The sequence below is a fragment of the Rhinolophus sinicus genome, linkage group LG03 (genome assembly GCF_036562045.2).
Source record: "Rhinolophus sinicus isolate RSC01 linkage group LG03, ASM3656204v1, whole genome shotgun sequence".
NCBI lineage: Eukaryota > Metazoa > Chordata > Mammalia > Chiroptera > Rhinolophidae > Rhinolophus > Rhinolophus sinicus.
The window spans coordinates 149,383,774-149,410,483 of record NC_133753.1 but is presented as its reverse complement, the minus strand read 5'-3'; the positions used below and the strand labels follow the sequence as shown (position 1 = coordinate 149,410,483).

At 41.3% G+C, this 26,710-nt stretch overlaps 1 protein-coding gene across 2 annotated transcripts in view; it reads right to left on the bottom strand.

The window, feature by feature from the left end:
- LHFPL2 (LHFPL tetraspan subfamily member 2) overlaps nt 1-26,710 on the bottom strand; it is a 144,967-nt gene that overhangs the window by 67,243 nt on the left and 51,014 nt on the right. For both annotated transcript variants that reach the window (XM_019728170.2, XM_019728173.2), the window contains one exon: nt 6,862-6,919. The gene's annotated coding sequence lies outside the window, so the exon portion shown is untranslated. The remainder of the gene's footprint in view (nt 1-6,861; nt 6,920-26,710) is intronic.

Here is a 26,710-nt window from a genome sequence, read left to right as displayed (position 1 = left end):
ATAACATGCGCACTTGGTAACAACGGACATGGTTGTGTCTCATATGAATCTTCATAATTCAATACGTCGTGTGTTGTAATGGACATACTTAATGCACTTGTGTGAAATAAAGAAACATTTTCTGAATTTTGGTGCCTGCAATTTTTCGTCGCTTTTGTGTGGACCATCATTCTTAACTGTCATCATTTTTGTTGCCACTCCTGTCTCGTAAGTCTTCAATTAACACTTGATTTAATGGTAGATATAAAGGGAATAATATTTTGACCCCCAGACAAGATGAGTGCAGAAAGAAAGGGCTATTCCATCGAGTACAAGAAAGAAATCGTGGAGGACTCCTGGGGCAAGAATCTTACAGCTTTCTGCAAAGAGAAGAAGTTGGATCTCCAAATGGTCTGAAAATGGAGAGCAGAGTACAATAACCTCAGTCAACAGATGGATGAGGGAAATGCTAAGAAGCACAAGTGTGGATCGGGTGGGCAACCATTATTTCCTGAGCTGGAAGACATCACCTGTGAATGAATTGCCGACAGGAGAGCAAAGGCGTTGGTTGTGCGCAGAGCTGATATTCAAACATTTACCCTTGCAATGGCACCACAGTTAGAAATCTCCCCAAAAGAATTCAAAGCATCACAACACTGGCCGGAAGGCTTCCTTCAGCGATATGAACTGTCTCTAAGATCGACAACACTGTTCAAGGTGGAAGATCCTGAAGTTATTGAACGTGCACTTGCATTCAAGTCCTTTGTTGATGGCATCGACTTTTCTAAATACCAACTCTCCAACATGATTGCTGTGGATGAAACTGCAGTGTTTATGGGCCAAGGATCTCAAACGACAATTGATCAGAGGGGTGCCTCATCAATCTACATTCCCTCCACTGGTTATGAAAGTGGACGTGTTACCTGTATTTTAGCATTCGTCTGGATGGAAAGAAAGCCCCACCTCTAATCATCACTAAGGGCAAGAAAGATAAGGTTGAAGGTGTTTTAGGCATTTATGTTCTTGAAGCCGAAAAAGCCTGGTGCACACAAGTGGTTATAAGGAAGGGTCGATTTAATGCTGCCACTTGTTTTGTGAGGTGGCCAAAGAGGTCTGCTAGTCTGGGATTCAGCCAGCACTCACCGCACTAAAGACATGAAGAATTTCCTTGCAGAGAGAAGAATAGATCAAATAATGATTACCACAGGAATGACTGTCTATCTCCAGACTCTTGATATTGCAATAAACAAGCCATTCAAGGACCATTTGCGCACAGAAATCAATGACTACATTGAAAATAGAATGGAGAGAAATCAGCGTGGAAACTGTGAAGCCTAGCCTGCAAGAGGTCGTGACTTGGGCAAAGAATTCATGGGATAAAATCACTGACAGCTGTGTTGCCAATGCACTATGAGCAGGCTGCATTGGCAAGAAGTGCTCATTGAAGGAGAGCTCTATTGCTGGACATGAGAGATTGGGGCCAGTGGTTCTACAGGAAATGGAGTCACAAGAAATTCAAGCTGAATTAGGGGTTTGGAGAGTTATGACGATGTTCCAGAAGAAGATGACATGACTGTATTTGAATAAATGGAGATTTTTATACATGAATAAATGAATAAATGTACATTGTTGTACATGAAAAAATAAGATATCTCCTGAAAGTAAACCCTAATGCATCCTTTGGAGCAAAAATTAATATAAGACCCAGTCATATTTTCAGGGAAATACAGTACCATAAAAAGGAATATTCAACCACTGAAATGCTTTTTTCAACAAAGAACTTTTAATGACATGGAGAAATGTTTATGACATAATATCAAACAAAAAAGTTACTGAATATAAAGTTGTATACAGAGTAAGTACTCAATTATGTGAAGAAAAGAGATACTCTTAGGAACTTGGTCACTAGACTGGCAGTGGTGACCCCTACGGGAACTGATATTTTTTCCCTGCATGTTTATACTTGTCTGTATGAATATGGATTATACTTGATAACTGGGAGAAAATTACATATAAACATCTCAACGGTTCTAGTCCAGCCTTAATAGTAAGCACCTGAGGACTGTTGCTTGGCTGTAAGAGGACACCATGTGTTCAAGGGCACTAGGAAAGACTGAGGTGTGACGTCTGGGCAGGTGAAAAACCATCTTTGCTTTGAGATATGCAGATATAAATATGCAAACATAAAACACAGACTAGCACAGCAGCTAAAGAAAAGTGTAACTCCTGGGGGTTAGTCCCAGTGGCTTTCTCTGCAACTATCCTCTTACCAAAATGTCTGACCGTTTCTAAGATAGACTTAAATGTACCTGATGTGGGGTGTAAATGGCCAATAAACTAGCTACCCTGACCTTCAATAATGATGAGGAGTCCATGAAAGCAGCTGACCACCACCCTAGGCTGTCTGTCTTTCCAATCCACAGCCGCTCTGTGAACACTAGGAGGGAAGGGAAGTGGATTGAACTTCAACTGAATCAGGGATGCAGTTTGAAAATGAAGCAGGAAGAGAGAAATACGGTGGTGAAGCAACAAGAGAGGAACCAGCCCTTTCAGATTAGTTCCACTAAATTGCTAAAGTGGATTTTCAGTCATATTTGCCTTCATTACATGAAAAGGAAGACCTAAGCTGTGAGTTAACGACAGGAAGTGTCCATTTCCTAACACAACTTGGCTGTGTATATAAAATAATTTGGATTAAAATCAGGTACATTTCCAAGTCCATCTGAGCTTGCCAATTAGCTTTAGGAGTTTTTCACAGGCTGTTCTGGGTTGGAGACATAAGGTACAGAGATTGGGGACCAACCCTATCTTTACAGGTTGCCTGGCACCCTAGCCCTATTATACATGGTGACGGGCAACTAGTGGTTGCCCCCAGTGTGAGAGCACAACAGAGGGAAAAGATTACACAAACTTTAGTTTAGTTATGAATTAATCCAAAAGGGAAGGTAGATTAAATCAATATTTAATTCAGAAGAAGTCCGTTTTTGTTAGGAAGTCATGATGAAGTTTCAAAGAGCAGATAGGGTGTTTGTGGGGGCAGGATCTCGGAACTTCAGAGCTACACTACCGCCTTCTTTGGTGGTAAGCAGGGATTGCCACGGTTTGGCATGGGAAATGATTTAAGAAAAAAAGGATACCAAATAAAGGCGTACACAGCTACTGTTCCCCTATATTAATAAGTTTCATATAAAAGCATAAGTATACTTTACAATGACAGTAAGGGAGATACCACTATACCATCCCAGTGTATATGCATTCAGCTGAGGTCAGTTCATCTCCTTTGTTTCAAGGGGCAATTTAAAAAGTGGATTAAAATAAAAAAGCTTTCTATGTAAGGATTATGGGCATTACTTTGTGTACAAGGAATGACAAGAGAAGTACCAACTAGTATTCCAAATTTCCCTGCTGGAGGATTTGCGTATAGCCTTTTTGATAGACGAGCATTTGATCAAAACACAACGGTTACTGATGTGAGATCCAGAACATCCTTGTGGGTTAATCCCACTGAACGGAGGACCAGAATTCCTTGTGGAATCATCCGTCAGACAGTGGACCGGAATTCACATTGGAAAGAGTTCCTTTCCAACTAGGGGAGCATGCATTCTTCTTAAACCCCAGCTTCACCTCCTCTCCCCAAAAGATTTTTCCTCCTTCTCCAGAGAACAAAGACCACCAAATGATAATTCTCTTAACATCTATTCCTGTACTTTAAGCTTACCTATGGCGATCCCACCTTTCCTCTAGCCACAGAGGTACCCCAAATCATGTCCAAAGCCAACCCCATGGGCACCTGCCCCCAGGACTGTGCTTCACCAGTTGGCTGGAGCCATGCACACGCTACCCTCCCAGGCTTCCCTCTCAGCCCTCATCGCTTCTTGCCAGTGATACCTTCCTTCCTAGTCTCCTGGCCTCTGCTCAATCAGCCACCCATGGTGCCTTCTTACTATTGAACTTCACTCCTCTGCTTAAAAAAGCCTTCATGGCTTCCCAAATCATAAATGGGTCATACACACAAAACTCCTCTACAAATTGGAAGTCATACTTTAGGCCCGCATTCACTCCTCCATTTGCCTGTTTACCAGACACACACCATGTAACAGGCACTATGCTGGGCAGCCTGTAAGGTGCCTTAAGTAGAGTTCTCTTCAGAGAGTGTTACAGAACCAGCTCTACAGTCTAACCATCATTTATCCTCCATCCATTCAACCAATATCCACTGAGCACCTACTACGCATCAGATACTGTACTGAGCAACAAGGATATAATGAAAGACTCAGACTAGCCTTCAGGAAGTTTACAGTCTACCAGGGAAAGCAACTTTTTATAGAAAGAGAACACCCCTACTGGGGAGAATCCTCGGGACTCTTCTGTCAGACAGGCACAGGTCTAGTCAGAACATCTCATCAGAAAGAAGACAAGCTGTCTACATGCAAGTAACAAAAGCAGAAAAAAAAATGCATTCATTTTAAGTCCTTAATATATTTAATGACTTTGATTTGCTTTCTTAAAATCTTAAAAAATCACTCTCTTATTTCCATTTTATCAGTTTCCTATCCAGAGACCACATATTTGGTCCAAGACTGTTATAGCCTCTCTTAATTGGAGAACGGAAGCACTTAATCAGAGAGGGTGTATCAGCAGGTGTCACCTTGCCACTTTACCAGTGAGGCGCAGAGATGCCTGGCAGAGCAGTTTCTCCACCCCATGTCTGGCGCTCTTTCCAGGATCCCCTGTTTTGGGGAGCCAGGCAGTGAGTACGTGTTGTTTACCACATGCGTTGCCATCTTTGCCTCGTTCGATCTTCCAAACCACTTTGGGAGGAAGAGGTATCCACACGTAAAGAGATGGGGATTCCATCAGGTAACGAAACGTGTCTAAGGTCACTCAACCAACTCACATCATAGGATATGTCCAGCAGAGGTGGGGCCTCAGCCTAGGACCACCTGACACCGAGGCTCTCTCCAAACCGCGATGACTCTCTTTGCTCCAGAGAAACCTTGCACCAAGTTCATATAATGTGAGTGACTATATAACAGAAAGTTGGGTTGGATTTCCCCATAATTCAGATACTGTTAATTCAGAATGACCGTATGTCTGCCTGACTTGCTCAAGTTTTATTGTATTTGAATGGGATGAATTCACAATTAAAAAAAAATAAATAAAACGACACCAAGAAAGCTGTTTTTTTCGGGTTAAATCTTCAGAGAGGGGGGCTTCGTGGTGAACATGACACAGCTCCTGCACTCACTGGCAGAACAGGATTGGCTTTTCCCCAGAGCTGGATAAACAGGCCAGCCTGGCAGCGATCCAGGGTGACAACTCACCACGGAGGACTGAATCTTCATTGTCATACATCGGAAATATGGAGCCACTTAACTCAGGGGTGAACATGCAACTCCTTACATAAGGGGCAAGATGGTAATCGGCCCTGTCTCCACTCAAGCAGACAGTGCCTCTGAGCAGAAATAAACACACGCCTCACCAGCACCGACCTGTCTCTACTGAGGCTATTGTCCCTCGCAGAACTAACTGGATGAGTAAAAAGCAGGCCTCACTACCAGCACCAATGTCATCTGGCTGACAGGCACCTGAAATTCTGGATCTGAACAACGCATGGCACAGTGCTATTATTAGCTGAATTTTAAACTGGTTTATGAACACCTGGTTCAGAAAATCACATGTAATAAATCCCTATTTTTAACAAACAGGAAAAGGTATATCTTTATTCATAGTCTTTATGAATAGAGAATTAGATTCTAGAGAATTAGATTCACTCACCCTCACTAAATGTATATGGAGCAGATATTTAAAGATTATTCGTTTGATAAGGTGCCAATGATTAGCCTTCTAAGTCAGGATACTCACTGTCTCGGGTCAGCCCTGGCTTTCCCATGAGAAAGAACTTTGCTCAAATAATTTCATAACTCACAAATGTTTACAGTTCCCATGAAAAAAACAAAACAAAAACACCAAGTTTCCTAATCAAACCCAAGCAGTCGTTGTTAGAACAATCTAATAACATTTCAGACATCAATAGTTCAACTGATGATAGAAGAGCAATTTTTCCTTCTCTAGAATCTGTAAGCTAAAAAGATCACCTTTCCACAAATGAGATGATGTCTGTGAAACTACTCTGCGAATCTCCTGCACACGGCAGAGACTCCCTTGGCCTGAGCTGCATAACCTCAAGTTCATAGCAGGGACACCACAGGACCAGGGGGAACAGGCCTCGCTCTCCCTTTTGAGGAGCAGAGCTGGATCAAAGACTTTGGGGACAATTATTTAACTTTCAACTTCCTTGATTTTCTTGAATGCATACTCAACCCCTATTATTGTTACTAAGATTTTCCAAAAGTGACCTTTATAAATTAAAATCCACAGAGTTAATCATAAATCACCTATTAGTCAACTGTTTTCAACTTTTACTTAGGCAATTATTTCCTCAACTTGAGCTGTCACTGAGTAATAAAACGGTAATTTGAATTGGCTATCTCTACTTCCCCTTCCAGAGAGAAATGATAACAAACAGTGAAACGGTCCACGAGAAGCTCCAAAGGAAAGATGACAAAGTCAGCGAAGCCCATTATAAAGAGCTCTGAAACTTGTTTATATGAATGGTAACAGGACAAATCTTTTCAGAATTAAAGCATGGAAATTATAGCCTTCAATTTAATACCATTTATAAAACTTTACAGCATCTTTTACAACATTCGTGTATGCTCTTTACGTGGTATTTCAATCCCCCCCAAAAAAACCTAGTGTTTACTATTCAGGGCCCAAAAGTGTGAAATACTGCGCCTCTTTCAAGGAAGTTGCTACCCACCTGAAAAATTTTCCCAAAGAAATCACTGACAATAAGGGTATCTGATTTCATTTACTTACCTACTGTATCTGCAGGAATGCTAGGAAGTCTCAATGAACAGCTTCAGAAAAAGGTCACCTGGAGGAACAAATTGAACAAAATGTTAATTAAAAACGCATACACACACACACACAAAGACGACTCACCATGCAGTTTTACATCTCATTAAAATATGTGATATTTCAAATATTGGTTTCCAAGCAGCATACAGTTCAACCCGCATTAGAACATAGCCACCAGGAACACCAATGCACCAACACAGGGTCCAAACCACCGAAGAACCAGAAAAAACAAAGGGCAATGGGGAAGGTGCAGAACATGCCCCTTCTGATGTCCCCTTGTTTCCCGTCACTTGAACATACAACTTGTGTCATTGCGGGCACTTTATAAACAACCATAAAAGCTCGAATAATCCAGAAACAAATTAAGGAATGAAATACGAAATTGTAAATGTGGAAACTATCCTGGCAACACTTTATATCCTTTTCAGTTACTATGTGAACTTTTTTTACAGCTTAATTCACAAGGACGTCAAAGATTGGTGAAATGAAAACATGGTCATTAAAACTCTAACAGAGTAAACAGAGGAATTAAGAAGTACGACTTTGGGATGGTAGATGAGGGTAAAAGGGATCAAATATATGGTGATGGAAGGAGAACTGACTCTGGGTGGTGAACACACAATGTGATATATAGATGATGTAATACAGAATTGTACACTTGAAACCTATGTAACTTGACTAACAATTGTCACCCCAATAAACTTTAATTAAAAAAAAACATTGTGTTGCCAATTTAATTTTGAACATTATGGAAAGGCACAAAAAAATACCTATAATCCCAGAGTTTACATTTAGGATGTAAAATTCTGATGCATTAAATCAATGGATTATCGATCATGTGCTGAAAAAAGAATTTTATAAGATCAATGTATTAGATTGAATGAAAAACCAAATAAATTCCTGTTTTAAGCCTGAAAACAAACAAACAAACACAAAAAAGTAAGACTATTTGGTGTTCTCAAATTCTTCAGGAACCTTAGAAAATTATAAGCCTATTAGTACATTAACAAAACAGATAATCCCACACTGTCTGTTCAGCAGTACTTGGAAATATTTAACAGAAATGGAACAAATTTCTAATATATTACCCTTTGTTGGAAATCTATTGTGCACCCAGCACTGTGTGGCATCAGATTATAACCTTTCCAGGCAGCGTGGCCACTGATATACTCATAAGGTCCTTTGTTATAACAGCTCATGGGAGTTATGGTTTTTTTTAAAAATGGCTCTTTATTAGTCAATTACTAGTTAAATACCACACATTTCCCCAATTTTATTTTACCCCTTTAGGGAATGTCACAGGAAGTCATGATCAGTATTTTTATCTGGCAATGGTTTCTGTGAAATAAACCACTAGGATTATTATGAATAGGTCTGTTATAAATGGAGTTCTTGACCAACATTTCACTACCTCTAGAAATTAAATGGGTCACAAAAATACTTGAATTAGCACGGTTCAATATCAAAGATAACATTTTAAAAATCTCTTTTATTGCATACAACACAAGCAAAGCTCTGAATAGGTTAAGACAATCTCAAGACCCTAACAATAACAGAGAAGGCTGGATCGAATGCTGATTCCCCCATAAAGCTTTCCAAACTCACACTACTGGTTAAATGCACTTCTTAGAATACATAAATTTTGCCTAAACTCTGAAGGAAAAAGGCATTTGGGAATAAGTTTTCAGTATCATGATTAAGCTTTATTGACAACAAATTCATATCTTGTGAAACTGCCAAAGTGATGCCAAAAAGATAAAACATGCCAATTCTGTTATTGGGTTTGGTCAGTAAATAGGGTATTACAGTTATTTTTATTTTAAAAAGTGCTATTTCAAAAAAATATATAGTAGACTAAAAATATACTAAGACATAGAGGCCTCAAACGTTCACAAAAAAATTTGCATTAGGCATTGACTATCAAGCATTGTTCTGGGTACTTGATGGGGATTAACTCATTTACTTCTCACAAAAACCCTGACGTAGGTACTAACTAGTATTTCCCCCATTTTAAAGATAAAGAAGCAGGCACAGAGATGTTTAAAGAATTTTCCAAAAGTTAGATGGCTAGAAGAAGTGAAGATTTGAATTCATATACATTATCACACTTAATCTTAACAACTATATAATAAAACAGCCTGGGCAGAACACTGTAGCCCGTTTTAAATTTGAGGGAAACAAATTCTGAGGAATAAAGACTGACTTCCCCCAAAACCACACTGCTAGACAGCAACAGGGCCAAGAATAGAACCCAGGGCATCTAACTCTAAGGCTCATGCTACTTTTTCATTTGCTTGTTTTTGTTTGAAATTCTGTTCATCAATATGTAACTCACTGTAAAGAGTGTGTTCTGCCTTTAACCTCTGAGAAGACACGTCAAGGTCCTCCCGTGGGCTGTGGTGACTATAAGAACATCAAGGGCACAGAAGTCGTATCATGCTGCCCTATCACCATTTTTCCATTTCTCTATGTGTAATTAATAATCTTCCCTTACTCGTTTGTTAAACACATGGGAGCTTATAGAAATTAGAAATATTTGTCTTTATCATTTATTATTCTTTTCTCTTCACTTTTATAGATTAGTATTCTCCGTGGCCATTTAAGCCCAGTAAATGGAGGCATTGTTTATTCTCGCAAGTACCACTGTATTCTAAATAGAATGAAAATTGCTGTTATTTTTGAACTGAGTTAAACATGTTTACTTCCCATTCATCTCCATTTGGGTCTCATGCCCTTCAGATCCACTTCCGGAGATCAGGAGGAGAAACAATAGCGGCCTTTAGTGCCTAAGGACAGCGCCCACGTGATAGGCACCCACTCAAATTTACTGAATCGAATTGCCACAAACAGGAAGCACAGTGGGAAGACCCCTTTCTCAGTTACAAATTTGTTTGACTTGAAATGCACTGATTTGAATTGCTTTATGTTACTCTATAAAACGAGAACCAAGAAGTATAAATTATCATGGAAGTTATAAGGATAAATTTCACCTTAATTAAAGAAAGAATTTCATATTAAACAGAGTCACCCCCACCCTGTGGTCCAGTTTACCTCTGGGGCAGACTAAGAGGCAGCTGCTCATGATCACAGAAGCCACAGAAGGGGAAAGTCTCCATAACTGTCCTCTAACATAGAGTCCTTCCATGAATCCTGCAGAGAGTTCACTATGTCCATCTTTGGCAAGAATGACAGTTCCCATGGCAGAGCAATGTATGACTTACATACACTTTCCAACTCATTTTCTCATTTGATCCACACTATGAGTAGAAGGGTAGCTGGCGTAGGGGTGGGGGCAGACACATCATTTATTATTCCCATTCTACAGACGAGGAATTTGAACAACTTAAGCAGGATCACACAATTAGTAAATGCTAATACCTGGCTCCAACCTAGGACTTCTGACTCCGAAGTCCAGGGTATTTCCAGCTGGGCAATATTGCAATAGCCAAGACATGATGCTTTTCAACCATCAAACTTGTTCATCAAGGACAAGGGCAAGAATGGGCCCCAAAGACTTGAAGCATAGAAATGAATACCGAAGGAGATGAGCTAAAAGCAAAACACAGTAAGAGCCCTACGCCGCTCACAAACCACCCCTTCTACCTCACTACAAAGTACTCTACATGTTTGGTAAGCATACTCTCCAAGGCTCTGCTTACATGTGTCAACTAAAGGAGTAATTGTCCAAATCCTGCTTTACTCTGCTCTGTTGATACAATAATTGTTTGGGGAAATTGGTTCACATTTTAAGGAGAGTTGATGGCAGCATAATAAACACAAAGAACAGTGTCCTATTTCTGCATCTAAAGCACAAATTGCTCAAAGATTAGCCTGGTAGTTTTTTTAAAAAGTCAATGAAATGCATTGACTCTATTCTGCCAACATGTCCAGGATAACCCCCCACTTGAGTCTAACAACAGGAGTTTAACCGAAATGGGTGAGCCATTGAAGGACAGCTGAACCTTGCAAGATTTTTCAAGGAAAGACACGCGAGTGTCAAATTTCACAAAATTGTCTACCAAGTAGAGAGTGGCAGGCTGCCAAAAGCTGGACTGTGCTAACTCATGCGAAATGCTGGGAACCTGAACCTCTCCGATGCTTGCCTGCCCGGCCACTTAGCCACAGAGTGAATGACTGACGTTCAAGTTTCCAGAGACCCCATGGACTATGAGCCAAATGGTGTTAAACACAAAAACTTCCTTTTACTCTTAAGAAAGGAGAAACTACTGGAATTCAAAAATCACATCAACATGAAATTGTTAAAGGGTAAGTGTTTGAATATCTGGGTACAACAAAATAGCTTCGCAATGTGCCAGCAACAAGTCAGATTCAATTATACTGCATTTCATCCCACCAGGTTTGTGCATGAAAACACTGCTATTATACACACATAGCCAGGACCACATTTATTTACATAATTGTTTACCTTTCCCTGTAAATCTACTGGACCAGAAGCTCCTGGAGAACAAAACAAACTCTAGCTTACGCCTCTCTGTATCCCCTGCACTTAGCACAGTGCCTGGCCGGGAGTGGACATTTCATAAATATTTACTGAATAAACAACTGGATGATTGCATGGAGACAGTCTGAAAAAGAGGATATGAGGAAGAGAAAAATACTGGATTAACAGGATGGAGGAAATCATCAAGCAAAGATGGCAGCAAGAATTGCAGAATGAGGTGAAAGCACAAGAGACAAATGATAAATCTGCAGGCATGGAAGGAGCCCAGGGGTGATGGTTAGGCTGTCCACGCAGGGAGACTCCTCAGGGTGTGTTTTCGAAATGCCCATGTCTGGACCAACCTTCGTAAACACCTTCTGACCTGGAATAGACTTAGAACATGGGTGGTGGAGGAGGGTGCCAGGGGCAAGTGTGTATAATTAAAAAGGGCTTTAGGTAATTCTGAGGAACCCTCCTCCAGATGAGAACTGCTCTTAATTCCCTTGCTTTTTAAAAAATACCTGAAATATAGGTATATGATCATTTTGCAAGACAGAGACTTGTGAATAGGATGGGAACCTTGCAAAGCTATTTTGTTGTACCCAGATATTCAAACACCCTTTAACTTGTCAAACACCAGCAATGTGTGAGTCTCATCAAATACCCCAACCAGTTGTATGAGGACAGGTCATCTCAGATTGGCCGGCACAGGTAGTCACAGGAGGACAGGTGAGGGCAGCATACCGGGGGAGCGTGCCGAGGCAAACAGGTGGCTGTGAGTAACTTGGACTGGAAGAGCTGACAAGCCATCTCTCTGTTAGATATTTCTTAGCAGTCTGCATCCAAAATCTGGGCATAAACTTTAAGTAGGAACAGACCAATGTTTCTGAAAAAAGATGCCTAAATTAAAAGTAGAAAGAAAGAAAATCTACACATTAGGAAGATTTCCAAACAGGGTAATATGGACACATGCAGGCTAACACATATATACAAACAAACAGGTAGAGGCCCCAGGATAAACCCCTTGAAGTCCAAGAATGAGCCTGTTTGACCTGCAGGATGCTTCTCAAAGACTCTTGTATACTGTCCCCTTCACACAGGTGAGGCCTGAAGGGGCAGAGCTGTTACACCATCAAGACAGGCCTACTCACAATTTTGTAACTGCCTTTTTTTAAAAAAGATTTGCCTGAAAATGAAGGAAAGAAACCAGAGAAAGGGAATCTCTGCATCTAAGCAAAGCCGGCTCTAGTGGCAAAATGGAGAGTTTGCTTTTGGGGGCCTGGCTCTGCTGTCTAACACAGTTACGGTTTCCATTATCATACATATGCAACAAAACCACTGATCTGTCCATTACTTTTTCTACCCCAGTCACAAACTATCCACTGGGCACCTCGTCCCTGCCAGGCACCAGGGAGACCCAAACACACAAGGTATTGTTTGCTACCTCCAAGGAGAGTGCTCTCTCTGGGGCGATGCCTGGAAATTCCTGCCTCATGGCCCTGTCGCCTTGGGACCTCCACTGAAGGACAGCCGGAAGCCATCGTTTATGCCACAACACAGCAGGGTCCCTGCTACTGTGTTTCCCTGAAAATAAGACCAGGTCTTATACCCTATTTTCCCCAAAATAAGACTGAGTCTTACATTAATTTTTGCTCCAAAAGATGCATTAGGGTGTATTTTCAGGGGATGTCTTATTTTTTCATGTGCAACAATCTACGTTTATTCAAATACAGTCAAGTCATCTTCTGGAACATCGCCATAATGTACTAAGTGCATCCGTCTGGCTGACGATCTTAACTGGGTCTTATTTTGGGGGAAACACGGTATCTCTGCCGGGTGATTTGTATCTTAATTTTCAGTCTACATAATCAAAGGCTTTGTGCTTCCATAAAACTTTGACATTAGTGAGTAGATAGCAGGATTTTGGTGAAGCAGAGCCGAAAAGGGGATCTGCAATTATATCAGGCAGAGCCCAGAAGGTCTGTGTCATCTAAGCTTACTGAGGACAGCTCTTCAATGAATTTTGGAGGAATAAAATCACTGCAACACTAACTGTATGAAAACAGTATGATTAAGCATTTACTACTTCAGGGAAAAACATTTCAAGAAATTAAAAAGTATATCTATTATTACAGAACAAAGGGCACATGAACCTTTAATAACATATTTGCATAAAGCTTATGATAGTGCTAACTCTTGCTCAATAATGTACAATGTAATTTATCAAAAATAAATCTTCAAAACACCTTGGTGGTAGAGCCCTGTGGTGATGCCTACCTAGCACAACCACTATCCCAGAAGGAAAAGGAAAGCACAGCCATTACCCTCTAAGGCGGGAGATAACAAGGTGGGTCCTTACTCCTAGAGTAATTCTGCTTACCTAAGCAGAGGAATATACACACCGCAAATAAATAGAATGAGTTAGTATTAAAGAATAAAGACTAGTATACATAACAACTCTTATCAATGCATCATTGTATTTATAAAGTCTTCCAAATAAAACTTAAAGTAAAAGTGGGTGGAAACCTGCCCTGACAAATTAGAGAAAATGAAGGCAAATACACTAAAACCAAAATAATGCCAAAGCTGCATATGGAAGAAGCCAGAACTTTCCTGGGTTTCGAGTCCAGGGCCGCACGTGCGTCCCAATCCTAAGGAGAGCCCAGACCAGCACTGACCCCCAGGGCCCACACTCCTCCATTTAGGGGAGCCCCAGCATGTCCTTCCTGCCCCTCTCTCAGGGCACCCCCATCCTCACCCTGGGTCAGAAGCAAAGGATGAGACCCGCCTCCCCTCCCTCAAGCTTTCAGGCATCATAGCCAGGTTTCTTCTTGGTGGTACAATACGGCAAACTTCTTTCTCAAAACATAAAACGACTGATCTTTGAGCCAAGATGGCAAAGGCTTCGGTAACATCTCTCAGAACCAGAACCTTGCTGTGATTATCATTATAATCCGAAAAGAAGGACAAGAAGGATCTGGGGAAGGAATGCTGCCAGGGAGGCACCTGGGAAAGAGAGAAAGGGGGAAAGCCTAAGGTTCTTTGTCCCGTCTTTCCTTCCCCAAGGACAGCAAAGTCAGATTAATAGAAGCAGTACTCTTAGAACACACCTGGCCCCAGCGCACCCATCCTCTCCCCATCACAAGTCATGGTGCTGTGCTCTCCCATTTTGTGGCCTGTTCTGATCCCCAGTCTAACGCCATGTCCTCCAAAGCTCAGTGTTGAGGTCCAGGGCCTCTGCCTATAACTGTTTGTGTCTATATCCTCCCAACTCCATATGTGAAACTCTGCTCCAGACCCAACTCACATGCCATCTTCTGTGAAGCTTTCTCTAAGGTTACTCTTGCTTTTGCCCTCTTCCCATGGCAGAGGGAGCTGATTCTCTAAGCTCATGTAAAGCTCTGGGCATGGCTCTATGTCACACCCAGGCCAGTGCGTAATGATGACTCCCAGTTCCAAGTACACCCATCCATCTGCTGACTAATATGTACGAAGTGTGGCTTGAGCAACATTACAAAAATAGCCACGACTCAGTTCTTGACTAAGAAGGACTAACACAAGGGTGAGGCAGCTCTTCTTCAAATCACAGATATTTATATGGCTTGTTCCCTCACTTCATTCAAGTCTCTGTTCAAATGTCATCCCCTTCCCTGAATTTGGAATTGTGGAAAAATTTTCCTTAGCTGGAAAAAGGGCACAAGGCACATCTTCTCAAGTCTCTAGCACCATCTGCTATACTTACCCAGCTTTATTTTTCTCCACAGCTCTCACTGTTGCCTGATAGCATCCGTATAGACAGATGGATAGACAGATATAGACATATCTAGAAACAGATTAAGTTAGTTGTTTGCCCCCTAGAATACAAGCTCCATTCAGGTAAAGCCTTTAATATATTTCAGTCTGTGCTGAATACTCCCCTAATGTCTGGAATGGGCCTGAGATACAGTGAGTTCTCAGTATACACCAGTTGATGAATACATGTATGGGCAGATGATTATATCTTGACCAAGACAGGAAACCCAAGGGAAAAAGGAGATCAGGTGAGGGTAGGGAGAAACTTTTTCTCTTTGAGACTTTTAAAGTTTGCAGTACCTGGTTGGGCAAGCAGGTAAGGGGGATTCCAGCAGGCAACTGGTCAGGAACCTAGGGAACAAGTTAAGAGCAGGCAATATAGTTTGGGAAGTAACCAGCACATAGAAGGTGATTGAAGCCACAGGTAAGGGTGAGACTGCCCCAGAAAAGCATGTCAAGTGAGTAAGGCAAGAGCTGGCTATAGTATAATAAAGAAATACTATCCACCTCGCAGGGATGTGGCTAGGTCTAAGGGAGTTAGGGCACTGAAATATCTCATCTCTCTATCTCCTCAAGGCTTAGCCAAATTACTCTAGATAACAGGAGCTTAATAAATGCACATTGTATACACAAATACCTTTTAAGACTGAGAAAGACCATTTTTAGTGCCATCTTATCCTCACAGCATTTGGGCACAGCATGGATTCAAGAACTATACAATTTATACAAGGCTGCATTTTTCTTTTGTAGGACTGCATTACTCCAGTCTGATTAAAGATTAAGAGATAGTCCAACATTACCTACAGTGCAAAATAATGCTGTATTACCTTTTATTATCTAGTGGGGGAAAGAAAATAGGCAGGAACACAGTTACTCAGAATGGGGTATAAAAGGAAAAAATTCATTCCTACAAGGTCCATGAACGGGAATGTCTACCAGGGCACAAGCTCTGTAGTTACAGATTTAAACCTAAATCCAGAAGGAGAAAAACTTCCTGGCACAGACTGAAAAGTAGTGACAAATGGGTCATTTGAGTTAAACTCAAAGGATGAGTTCAATGTAAAGGTCCAATTTCAAGACAGAAAAAAAAAATCACTGGTTGGCTTAGGTGGTTTGCTTTTAAGTTTGTAACTAACTGTAGCTTAACTGAAAATAACCACCTGAAGTGAATGATGGCAAAACCAAGGTCACTCTTCGTGTCCCATTTAGGAGAGTTAGTCAAAGAGGTGAAGGCCCAACACCAACACTAGCCAACCACTGAAGCACCGGGGTTAGAGGGCTGTTATAAGCGCTGCCGCATCAGGTGCAATTCCCGGGGTTTCCTGGCTGGGGCCGGGGAGGAAGTGAGCAGAGTTCATCCTCAGCTACAACGAGAGTGTCCCTGCTTTTATCTTTTATTTTTCTGTATTAGAATGCCACTCAAAATTTTGTTTGAAGAAAGCACTCGCTGTTAAAACAAACACTCTGGAAGCCACCGGCCTAGAGCATATTAATTTTGGGGTTAAAAATCAACAAAAGTTTTAAACTTCTAATTTTTTTATACCCATTTTCACAATTGGATCAAGAGTCTCTTGAGGGTGATTACCATGGGCGTGGGTGGGTGCAGAGATTAAGAGATGCGTAGATTTTATAATTCTGTAATGTTTGAATTTTGCATGATAAAAACGAATCCTTTTCTCATCAAAAAAGTGTTAGAGATACTTTACTTCAGATTACTTGTTCTTTCCTATTTTTCATAGAAAACAAATTATAACTACATCTAACTGCTTACCCTGGGCAATGATGAAATCCTCCTGAGGCCTCAGACATTATTGCGCTTATGCTCAGAAAAAAGAGGAAATGGTCCATGTTTGGTTAATAGTAAAAATTTACTCATGTAGAACCATTCTCTAGGAGAAGTGTGTACCTTGGAATCATGTATTTTCCCAAACATTCAGAAGACTCTTGTATGCTGTTCTGTTACAGATGAAAATCAAGTGTTTCAAATTTTAATTACAAAATGGTGTTTCAATGAAAAGAGAACAACTACAGAGAACAACGGACTTTAAGGAGTTAAAATAGAAGCCGATTTCTAATCCCAGCTCTTCTCCCAATTTCCAAAAAGGAGGAGAGTACATTCACATCCAGAACTATGGATTATTATTTCAATCATTTCTATTCTAACTCAGCATTGGAAGTTTTGTCTTCAGACCAGGGAGACCCACAAACAGGCCTCTGGGAGACGCTGGCTCACAAGGAGTATTTCAGATTTTCCTTGTAGTTGCTAAAGATGGAGGCAGGGTACCCTCCATCTACCAATATGAGTTGCCAAGCCTTCCGTCACCAGGACGAAGTTCATGGTAGGTCCCAGGGGGAAAAGCCAAGTTCAGACATCCTTCCACACTCTCTAAACTTCCCTGTGACCCAGGGCACACATGTGAGAGGCCGGGTTGGGGTTACCAGTCTGGCAACAGAGCCCCACCCAGCTAACTGACCCACAGAGCAACTGAACGCTGACCTTGGCCTTACCATCCCCATTCTCTAACCAAAAGTGTTAACTGGCTGCAGATTCTTGAACTATGCCTCAGACACATTTCCAAATTAGCACGCACATGGAAAAAGTGATAGGATGTAATTTTCTCTAGTGAGGGAGAATTGTTTTATTTATTAATAGCTAACCACTTACCAACGAATTTGACTACAATCAATGGCAAACAACAACCTACAACTGGTTTAATTCCCTTTCTCCACAAGATCCTTCTGTATTAGAGGGTTACAGATGCCTCACCGAAATCTCCGGAAAATATTTTTCTCAGAGAAAATTCTGCTGATGCATCAGTTTTGGTTCCTGAGTTTTCTTTTGTATGAACTGAAGACCATTCCCGCTAGAATGGGACTGTGCTTTTGCTTGCCAGGCCTCCTGCTCTCCCTGTGGATATTCCTCAGCCACCAAACGTTTTACTCCTCAATGCGCTCTGTGTATAACTCAGAACTGCTGACTGTACGGCAGGAAGGACCTCAGAGCCCATCTGGTGCAAAGCCATCATTTCATCTAAGAGGGAACTTGAGTGCAGAGAAGTGAAGTGACAAAAAAGTCTTGGTGCTGAAGCTAGGGACAGTGAACCAGGCACTGCCGCCTATCCTGTGTTGATGCCAGAGGATTACAAACCAGGTTCCTCCAGGCCCCACCCCCACCCCGGGTGCTCAAATTGCCTCAGGAAACCTGGGACAGGAGGAGGCTGAGGGGCGACCCCCCAGAACAGCTGCAGTTTATCTGTTTCATATATTAGGGTTAAAGACAAGATTTCATTTGAAAGAAAGGGTTTCACTGTAAATAAACATCTTGAAAACCACCACATGGCAGAACTAACTTCAAATAAAAGTAAAGTTAAAAGAGAGAAAGCACTGAAAACATAGGGTCTTATTTTAATGAATGTGTCCTTTTTTAAATAGAACAAAGAAAGAAAACAGCACTAAAACCAAATGTTATAGCTTAGAGGTCTCTCCTTTATTTTTGCCTGCCCAGGAAAATAACACAAACAAAACAACACAAAGAGAAGAAAAACCAAAGGCAAGATAATATATTTTAGTTTCTAGGTCCCTGGGAAAGTCTTAAATCCATATTGCATTGAACAATTTCAAAATACAAGAGTCATAGAGGACATTAACCTCCTAATTTAAATTTCTAAAATAAATCTACTAAAAAAAGAATGAAAAAGAGTTTTCAAAAATTACCTGTACAGAAAAAAAAGCAAGGGTCCCAATTTTATCTTTTGTTTTCCTGGCTGCTGAGCACCTTTAAGGACTTTCAATTTCTCCCATTCCTTAAAAAAAAAAAAAAGTCCTTCTTACAGGTGCTCACAAACCCCTGAACTGTGTTTCTTTAAGGTCAGTAAGAGGGAGGGGAACTGGTTTGTCAATGTGTGGTAGGTCAGAGCTGGAGGCAATTTGCAGAATTAGACAGCCCCGGGGACACAGGGAATTGAACGAGTCACCAAGAACTATCTTCATTTTGGTTTGACATTCCACAAAGAACTTTTTCTTTGACTTTTTAATTTTTGTCATTCTAGACTTACACTGGAGCCAGATGACTTAAAAATCTTGTTTCAGACAATCTTCTTAACTTTTTAAAGTTAATAGCTTCCAATGACATTGAACCAAACAACCCCTTTGCATTTCACAGACTATTTAAATCCAGCAAACTTGATCATTCAGTAATGCAATCATTCTTTGCAGGAAGTGCCCTCATGCTAAGTACAGTTCTTCGGGGGAGTTTGTTAATATGATCAGTCAAGTCAGCTCTGTCTAAGCCAAGTGTCCACTCAGTGCCATCCTCTGAAAAGATTGAATGTCATCTTATAAACCGACAACCTCTCTTACTTCCTTTCCCTCCCACTCACTCTTAAATTTCCACAGGCAACATTAGCATACAAAGCAGATGAGAGAGGCAGCCATTTCTAGGCTTGCAGAACTCAACGTGTGTTTTTAAGTCGTCAAAAGAGAATGTAACCAAGTACTGATTTTCCTTGGGCTCGAAGGATATATGAATATTAATAAGAGTTGTTTTATAAACTTGGAACGCTACGAGAGGCCATCCATCTTGGTTAGCCTCCAAGCTGACTTACTTAAGTGACCTAATTTTCATGTCCTACTTTTGAAGATCTCCAGGACAGAAATTCCACAGTTGCCATTGGTAGTCTGACTTGTGGTTTAATTTCCTTCAGAATCAAAGGGGACTGTTTCTCTCAATTTTTTTTTAAAAAGTTAAACAAGAGCTTAACTCTTTTTAAAGATGTCATTTGAACCCTGAAACTGGTTACCTGGAACAACACAAAAGTGAACAACTAAAAACAAGGCTATAGGCTAAACCCAGTCACCAGCAATCTGCCTGGCTTACTAAGCAGGCTCATGCTGCTCTCCCCACTCAGAGGAGTCTGCATACGCCACGGGGTGTCTGCATTAACCACTCAAGTTCACAAGTTTAAGAAATGACTACAGCTCCTGAAAGAAAAACAGCTGATGTGCAATCAAGTATTTCCTAGTCACTAGGGAAAAGCTTTCCCAGGCCTTCCACACTTTCCAAATGGGAAGAAATTTTGTTTTTGGTGTCCTTTTCCTTTTCTGTTTTTCTAAGAGTCCCCTAAACAATATCATACTCAGGTTTCCTACATTTTTTTAAAGATGAACTTTCCACGGAGCTATACTCCTTGAAACAGTCTTTGGGAGATTTTGCCCTTGGCCTCCTGGAATTTTTCAATGAAACTCAAAAGAGATGTTTACCTGACCCCAAGTATTATCCTAATGAAAACTCTGTTTTTAATTCCTTGAACTCTTTCTCTTTTCTTGTCATGCCCTCTGGGAAAGAAAGACAAGTACAGATGTTGGCTTGATCTCAACTGGCAAACACCAAGCTAATCGAGTTCTAATACTTTCTCAAGAACTTGGACAGCATGACACAGATATTAATTACTCTCCCTTCTCAGGCATGGTCCGCTGCACTTCACCTTTTTACAGGACCAAGGTAAAGACAGGAAATGCCAGCACATTATTTTCGTGACAAAAACATCAATCACAGGAAGAATAAAGAAATTTTATGGGTTTTTCAAAGGTAATGATAGAGCAGGAAACAAACAAACAAACAAACAAAACTATGATCTAAGGAACAGAGCGAAGGAGTGAGACCTTTTGCCAATGAAAGAGTCCAGATGAGGCTGAGTCCAAGCTCTCCCTGGCAGGGAGCATTTGGGGAGCTTTGGAATTAGGCACCTACAATCAGGTGTTAGTCGACAATTTCTTTTTCTTGTAAGGAGAAGGTTCCTGGTATGGAGGTTTTGGAAAATCTATTTCAAATAGTCACATTTACCACTGCTTGGAAATGGCTTGCACTGTTACCTGTACACACACAGCTGGGTCATATGTATTTCAGGGGCTTCTCCCGCCACCTGGGGACAGGTACTTTCTCCTACCAAGAGGTCAAGGGCTGAGATGAATGGCTTCACTCTATTGCTCATTTTCTCTGGGAACGTCTTCCAGGACTGATGTAGGTACAAGGCTTCTGACACCATTCCACCCCACTTCATCTCCAACTCTAGGCTCCCAGGAGCATGCTCGCTCCCGACTGCCATACGATCCCTTAGCAACACACGCGAGCACTGTAGGGCCACAGAGACTCCACGTCCAGTGCTCTGCTGCCTAGAAGCTACCATCCAGTGGAGAGAGCGCCCAGTCACAAACAGCTGTGTGTCGAGCAGACCCTTGAAAGAAGGCATACTCAGTATACTAGTGAGGATTAACTCAAACCTCAGTACAAAAGTGTAGTTCATTTCCTCTACCTTTTTTAATCTGACTCTGCAAAAGAACGAGATGAAAACTGCCTTCAAGCAAAGCAAAAAGCCTCTCGCAATGGCCTCTGAAGTGCCCCCAGTACAACAACTTTGCTCTTGGTTACAGTCTGGTCATTTCCCCGCACCACCGGTCTGCCCAGCGAAACCAACTGGAGCCATGGCAGGAATATTCTCAGATTTCAGGACTGACTCAAGTAGAAAGATGCATCTATCGAAATGTCCAGCCTAGTGTCTAATTTTCACTTGTCGACTGAGTGGATTGACTTGTAGGGCTCTTGAAAAATTGCCCTTTGGAATCTCATTTAACAAGAATACTTTTCATTTATATTCCAGCTTGTTCTATCTAATCAAGGACTTTAACAGGGATCTTTAGGTGATGGAAAAGACCAAGCACGTCACTAGAGCTTCCTCAGCTACAGGAATTCAGAAGGAAGATATTTGAGGATGATGATGGTTGAGGAATGCAAACATTAGCACTAACAGGAAATAAGCAAACAAATAACTAAATAAAGGTTTTCAACCTTTTTATGTATCTTTATCCAGCTCAACTCAGACTGGCTATTTTTTTAACCCTGGCTCACTTTGCATAACAGGAACCCTAGAATTGAAAATAAAGGAATTTATTCTGTTCCCATTCCATGCAAATTCTTATTAAGTAAGTTTAATTTCAATGGCTTAGCTGGGTTTTTGTTTTGTTTTGAAAGGAGTGATAGCTTTTAAAAATATATACTTTTTTGGTTTTCCTTCTAGATGCCAAATAAGGGATCTTTAGTCTGAGTTTACAATGAAACTTCTGGCCTAAATGATGATTCTGAGTTCTCCACAAACAGCTGATTAGGACATTGTAAATGGAGATGGCATTCTAAGCCAAAGAAGATTGCAGTTGGGGAGGGACCGGAGAACTGACCAATTTAGGGTTTTCATAAAATTTAGATTAACACTCAAAAAGTTAGAACAGAAGCCTCCCATATTCTTTCAGTTTCCCGTAAGTACCGTGTTTCCCCCAAAATAAGATTTAACTGAAAATAAGTCCTAGCATGATTTTTCAGGATGACATTCCCTGAACATAAGCCCTAATGTGTCTTTTGGAGCAAAAATTAATATAAGACCCGATCTTATTTTCGGGGAAACACGGTCCATGAGGAAGAAAAGACAACCAGGATGAAAAACTCCTCAAGAAAGGTTAAGGATAAGAACTATAGCATCTTGCTGGAAAACACCCCTCACTGACAATGAAGATGAGTGAAGCAGTGTGATCCCTAGCTTTTGGCTGCTCTTGTGGGCCTGTCTCTACCTGTTTCTAGGAAATGAGATTAGATGGTACCCACTTTCAGTTAAGTGGTACAGAGGGACATACAGCATTTGGTTTTGCTTGGGACAAAAATGCCCCATAAATCTTTAAAGGATGAATTAAAAGATGAGCTTTGCACAGAGACTATGAATGTCATTGGCCTTACGAAGGCGTGGGGGTCAGCATGAGACCTAGGCCCAGCCATTGCCATTGTTTGATGAGGTAAAAGAATCTTGAAAGTTTGAACTCTGGTACATTGAATGAATAGGAAACAGATGATGAGAGAGTTTCAAAAGCTGTTAATTCTGGAAACCAGCTCCCGGGGAAGCTATTGTGGGTGTGTGTGCATGGAAGGGTCAAGAGTTGGTGTTCAACCAGGAAACATCCCAGCCACGCAGGGGTCCAGGAAGATAGAACCTTCCGAAACGAAACCCTCGGTTAACAATGATCGTCATCATCCTCATCGTCCTGAATTCACTGAGCCCGTTGCGAGCTGCCAGGCAACCTGCTAAGCATTTACTAACATGAATGTCCACGACATTAGCTCAGAACAATTATATGAGACAGGCTATTGACTCCTTGTCATAGATGGGGACCCTGGGAGTTGGGGTGGGATGGAGCAAGTACCTTGCCCGAGGTCATACCACTAACAAGTAGCACAGACCTTTCTCATACCCGCTCCCAGTGGTCTAACGGGCCACGGCATCTCAGAGCCTACCCTGGAGGAAATGACAAGGCCATTTTTCTACAGTGCTTTCACCTCTCTAAAGGACTTGAGAAGGAGGAACAGCCCGAACTTTGGAGTTCAAATTCTTGGATTTAAGCACCAGCTTCACCATTTGTGGTTTGTGGATGTAAGGACCCAAGGATGGTCAACAGCTGTCCATTTCATTCTTTCTCTGAGGCAAGTTACTTGACCCTCTAAGAGCTTTTATCCTCGTCTCTAACTCGGGATCATCTTCACGCTACCTCACTGGCAGCTGTGAGGTTAAAGTGGGACGATTTTATAATGATACAGCAGGGACACAAATACTGATTGTTGTTAGCGTGTGTTATCCCATTTGATTTCCATGTCGTGTCATTTGCCTCAGAGTGCCGCCCATCTGGTTTTCCAGAAGCACTGTGTAGAACTCAGAACAGTAGTGTCCTCATTTCACAGATGCAGTAACTGAAGCCCAGCACGTGAAGCCATCACACAGCTGGTATGCCACATGGCCCTCATCCTCTGCTCCCTCCTCTACCCTCTGTCCCTGTCACCACGAAACCACAACACGCTCCGACAATGGAGTCTGTGAAGAGGACTCAGCATGGTTAAGTGTCCCATCGGTGACCCTATGCAAGGTGGGCACTGGCTCCAACCCCCATCCCCCACATAGGCAGATGGACATTAAACAACAGAGAAAGCTTATAGATTTTATAGGGAAAAAACGTTTATCCTTAAATTCTGTCCCACGACTCAGTTTAGGGTCCTCTGCTTATTAATACAGCATTAGCTGTGTTTTCTAGCAATTATTATTTGAAAAGCTCTAGAACAGGGCATTTCAATATAAGAAGAACTAGAATATTTGTTTTATGCACACCAAGACACGGCATGTTCTTTTTCATTCTTTTTGTTGCCTAATGAATGCTTACTGGATTTTGAAACTCAGTAAGCTTATTTCTTTACTGGATGTTGGGAGAAAAAACCTAGTAGCTGTTGCTTCAAAAGGAACAACTGTGAGATTATTATAATTACTACGATCCTTTCACTCTTGTCCTTCATTGTTAGCAATAAAATAAAGGTATTGCTTACAGTCATTAAAGTCCTTGCCATATGAATTGTGAAAAACAGACATTAAACAAGGCAAGCCTGAATATCTTGAACTTTGCTAACCATATTAAAATGTCTGTTGCATAGCCAATTAAAGTTGGTCATAGAGACTCACATTTTCCAGTCTCTGCTGGCATGGTTGATGCTTATTGGCAAAGAAGCCAGTTAGAGCCTTCTTACTAAATAGGACAAACGATGACAATATTAGACACGGCAAGCGAACTATGATGGAAGAATTTCACCACTTTTAAGTACTTCTGGGCCAAGAATCAGTGATACAATAGGAAAAGACCACCAGAAAACGCTGACACCTTCAATCAATGCTTTTGTCTCTGCGTCCCACACCTCCTGGATTCAGGGACTCGGGCCTGAAGCCTAAATACTCTATGTCCACATGTAAGCCATTATGAGTAACTGTGCTTGAAATTTAATTTCACATCTGCTCTTCTGCAGCCTTTGAACATCTTATGAATTTCTCTGACAACTGTTTGCAAAGGCCATAATCACAGGCATCTGTAACTGGATCCCCAGCTACAGGGCAGAACACCACATAATTCCAAGAGGTTTTGGGTCCAATCTTATTTGGTTTCTTGTCTCTCTCCCTTTCTTTAAAATTGCCCTGAGCCTTCAATTTGCAGACAAAGCAGATTAGCATTGCAAGAAGGCGGCCCGGTCCTGTCCTCTGTATCGTTCCCAGCACACAGGCCCAGGCACATCCTTATCCTCTCCCTTTGGTTGTGGCCTCCCTGGCACCTTCAGAAAGAGGTCTCGTGACTGTGGCAGGAGGCAATTTGGGCTTGTGGCAAGTAGGGTCCCTGTGCCAGTTTCGTCCCTCTCCCCCACCCCCGTGGTTTCAGCATCCCCCACGGAGGCATGAGGATGCACCTTGGCTCTAAGTGGACCAGACAGCAGAGGTGTCAGTACTTCTCCAACTCTTTCGCTTGGGTTGCTCCGAAGCTGTGTGGCTCTGGCGCTGGAGCGGCCCTTTCTACTTATGGTTGGCCACTGGCACGACATGTGACCTTGAACAATACAACTAACTTCCCTGTGTCTGTTCTGCATTTTTAAAATTTGACAGCATCCACTTCTTAAAAGGATTCCTATACTGTTTTCTCATTTTGTAAATATTTGCAAGAATCAAGGGGAAAAGGTCTTGCACCCATTCGGCCACATACTGATTCAGGGACCCTGGCAAGTAACCTCCCTTCTGGGAACCTCAGTTTTCTTATCCAATTTCTAGCCATCTTCTATTTTTTCCTTATGAGGAACAAATGTAATAAGGAACACAGAAGTCTTCCTCAAAAGATGAAGCTCTGTAAAAATCTAGGTATTATTATTACTGTCGTCCTCATTATCCTCTTCAAAAGCTCCATTCTGAGAGAGTTCTGGAGCCAAATTGGCAGGGTTAACTCCCTTATTTAACTGGTCTAGCCTCAATTTTCTCATATGTAAAGTGGGGATGAAATAATAGCACCTAATTACAATTACTGTGAGAAAGCACTTAGAATGGTGCTGGGAACAACAAATGGTGCCTAATATTAGTCACTCTAATTATCCTGTAATTTGATCCTGTAAACCTCACTTTGTTTCTTGTTTCATCAGGCACCTTTAAAAATAAATTACCTTTTTCGAGGCATTCAACTTTAGTGTGCTAAGGAAAGAGGAGGGACTAATAATTTTTCTTACATATCCTATCTCATTTAATGCTGCCAACCAACATGTGCGGTATATTTTATTATCCCCTTTTTATGTGAAGTTCAGAAAGGTCAAGTGGCTATTAGGTAGCAGCCAGGATTCAAAGTCAGGCCTGAATGACTCAGTCTATGCTTTCTATCACATTGTTTCCATATAGATACGAAATGGGAGAAAAAGAAAGGTTTCCCTAAGAAAAAATTAGAAAGTTATCTAATTTATATAGGCAGTGTGGTTCAAAGCCTATTTTTAAAAACAGCTTTAGATTTGGACTTAATCAGTCAAGACTCAGTTCGAATGGCAACTACTCTTGAAGTTTCTTCTCCACCCCTCCTTAATCTGCACCCCCATGAGCAGGTTAAGGAGACGCAGAATTAAGCCTGTCCCAGTAGGGTATCACTGTAGAACATGATCTGTGTAGTATGTAAGAGTGTACCTTACTAACAATATTTTATAAG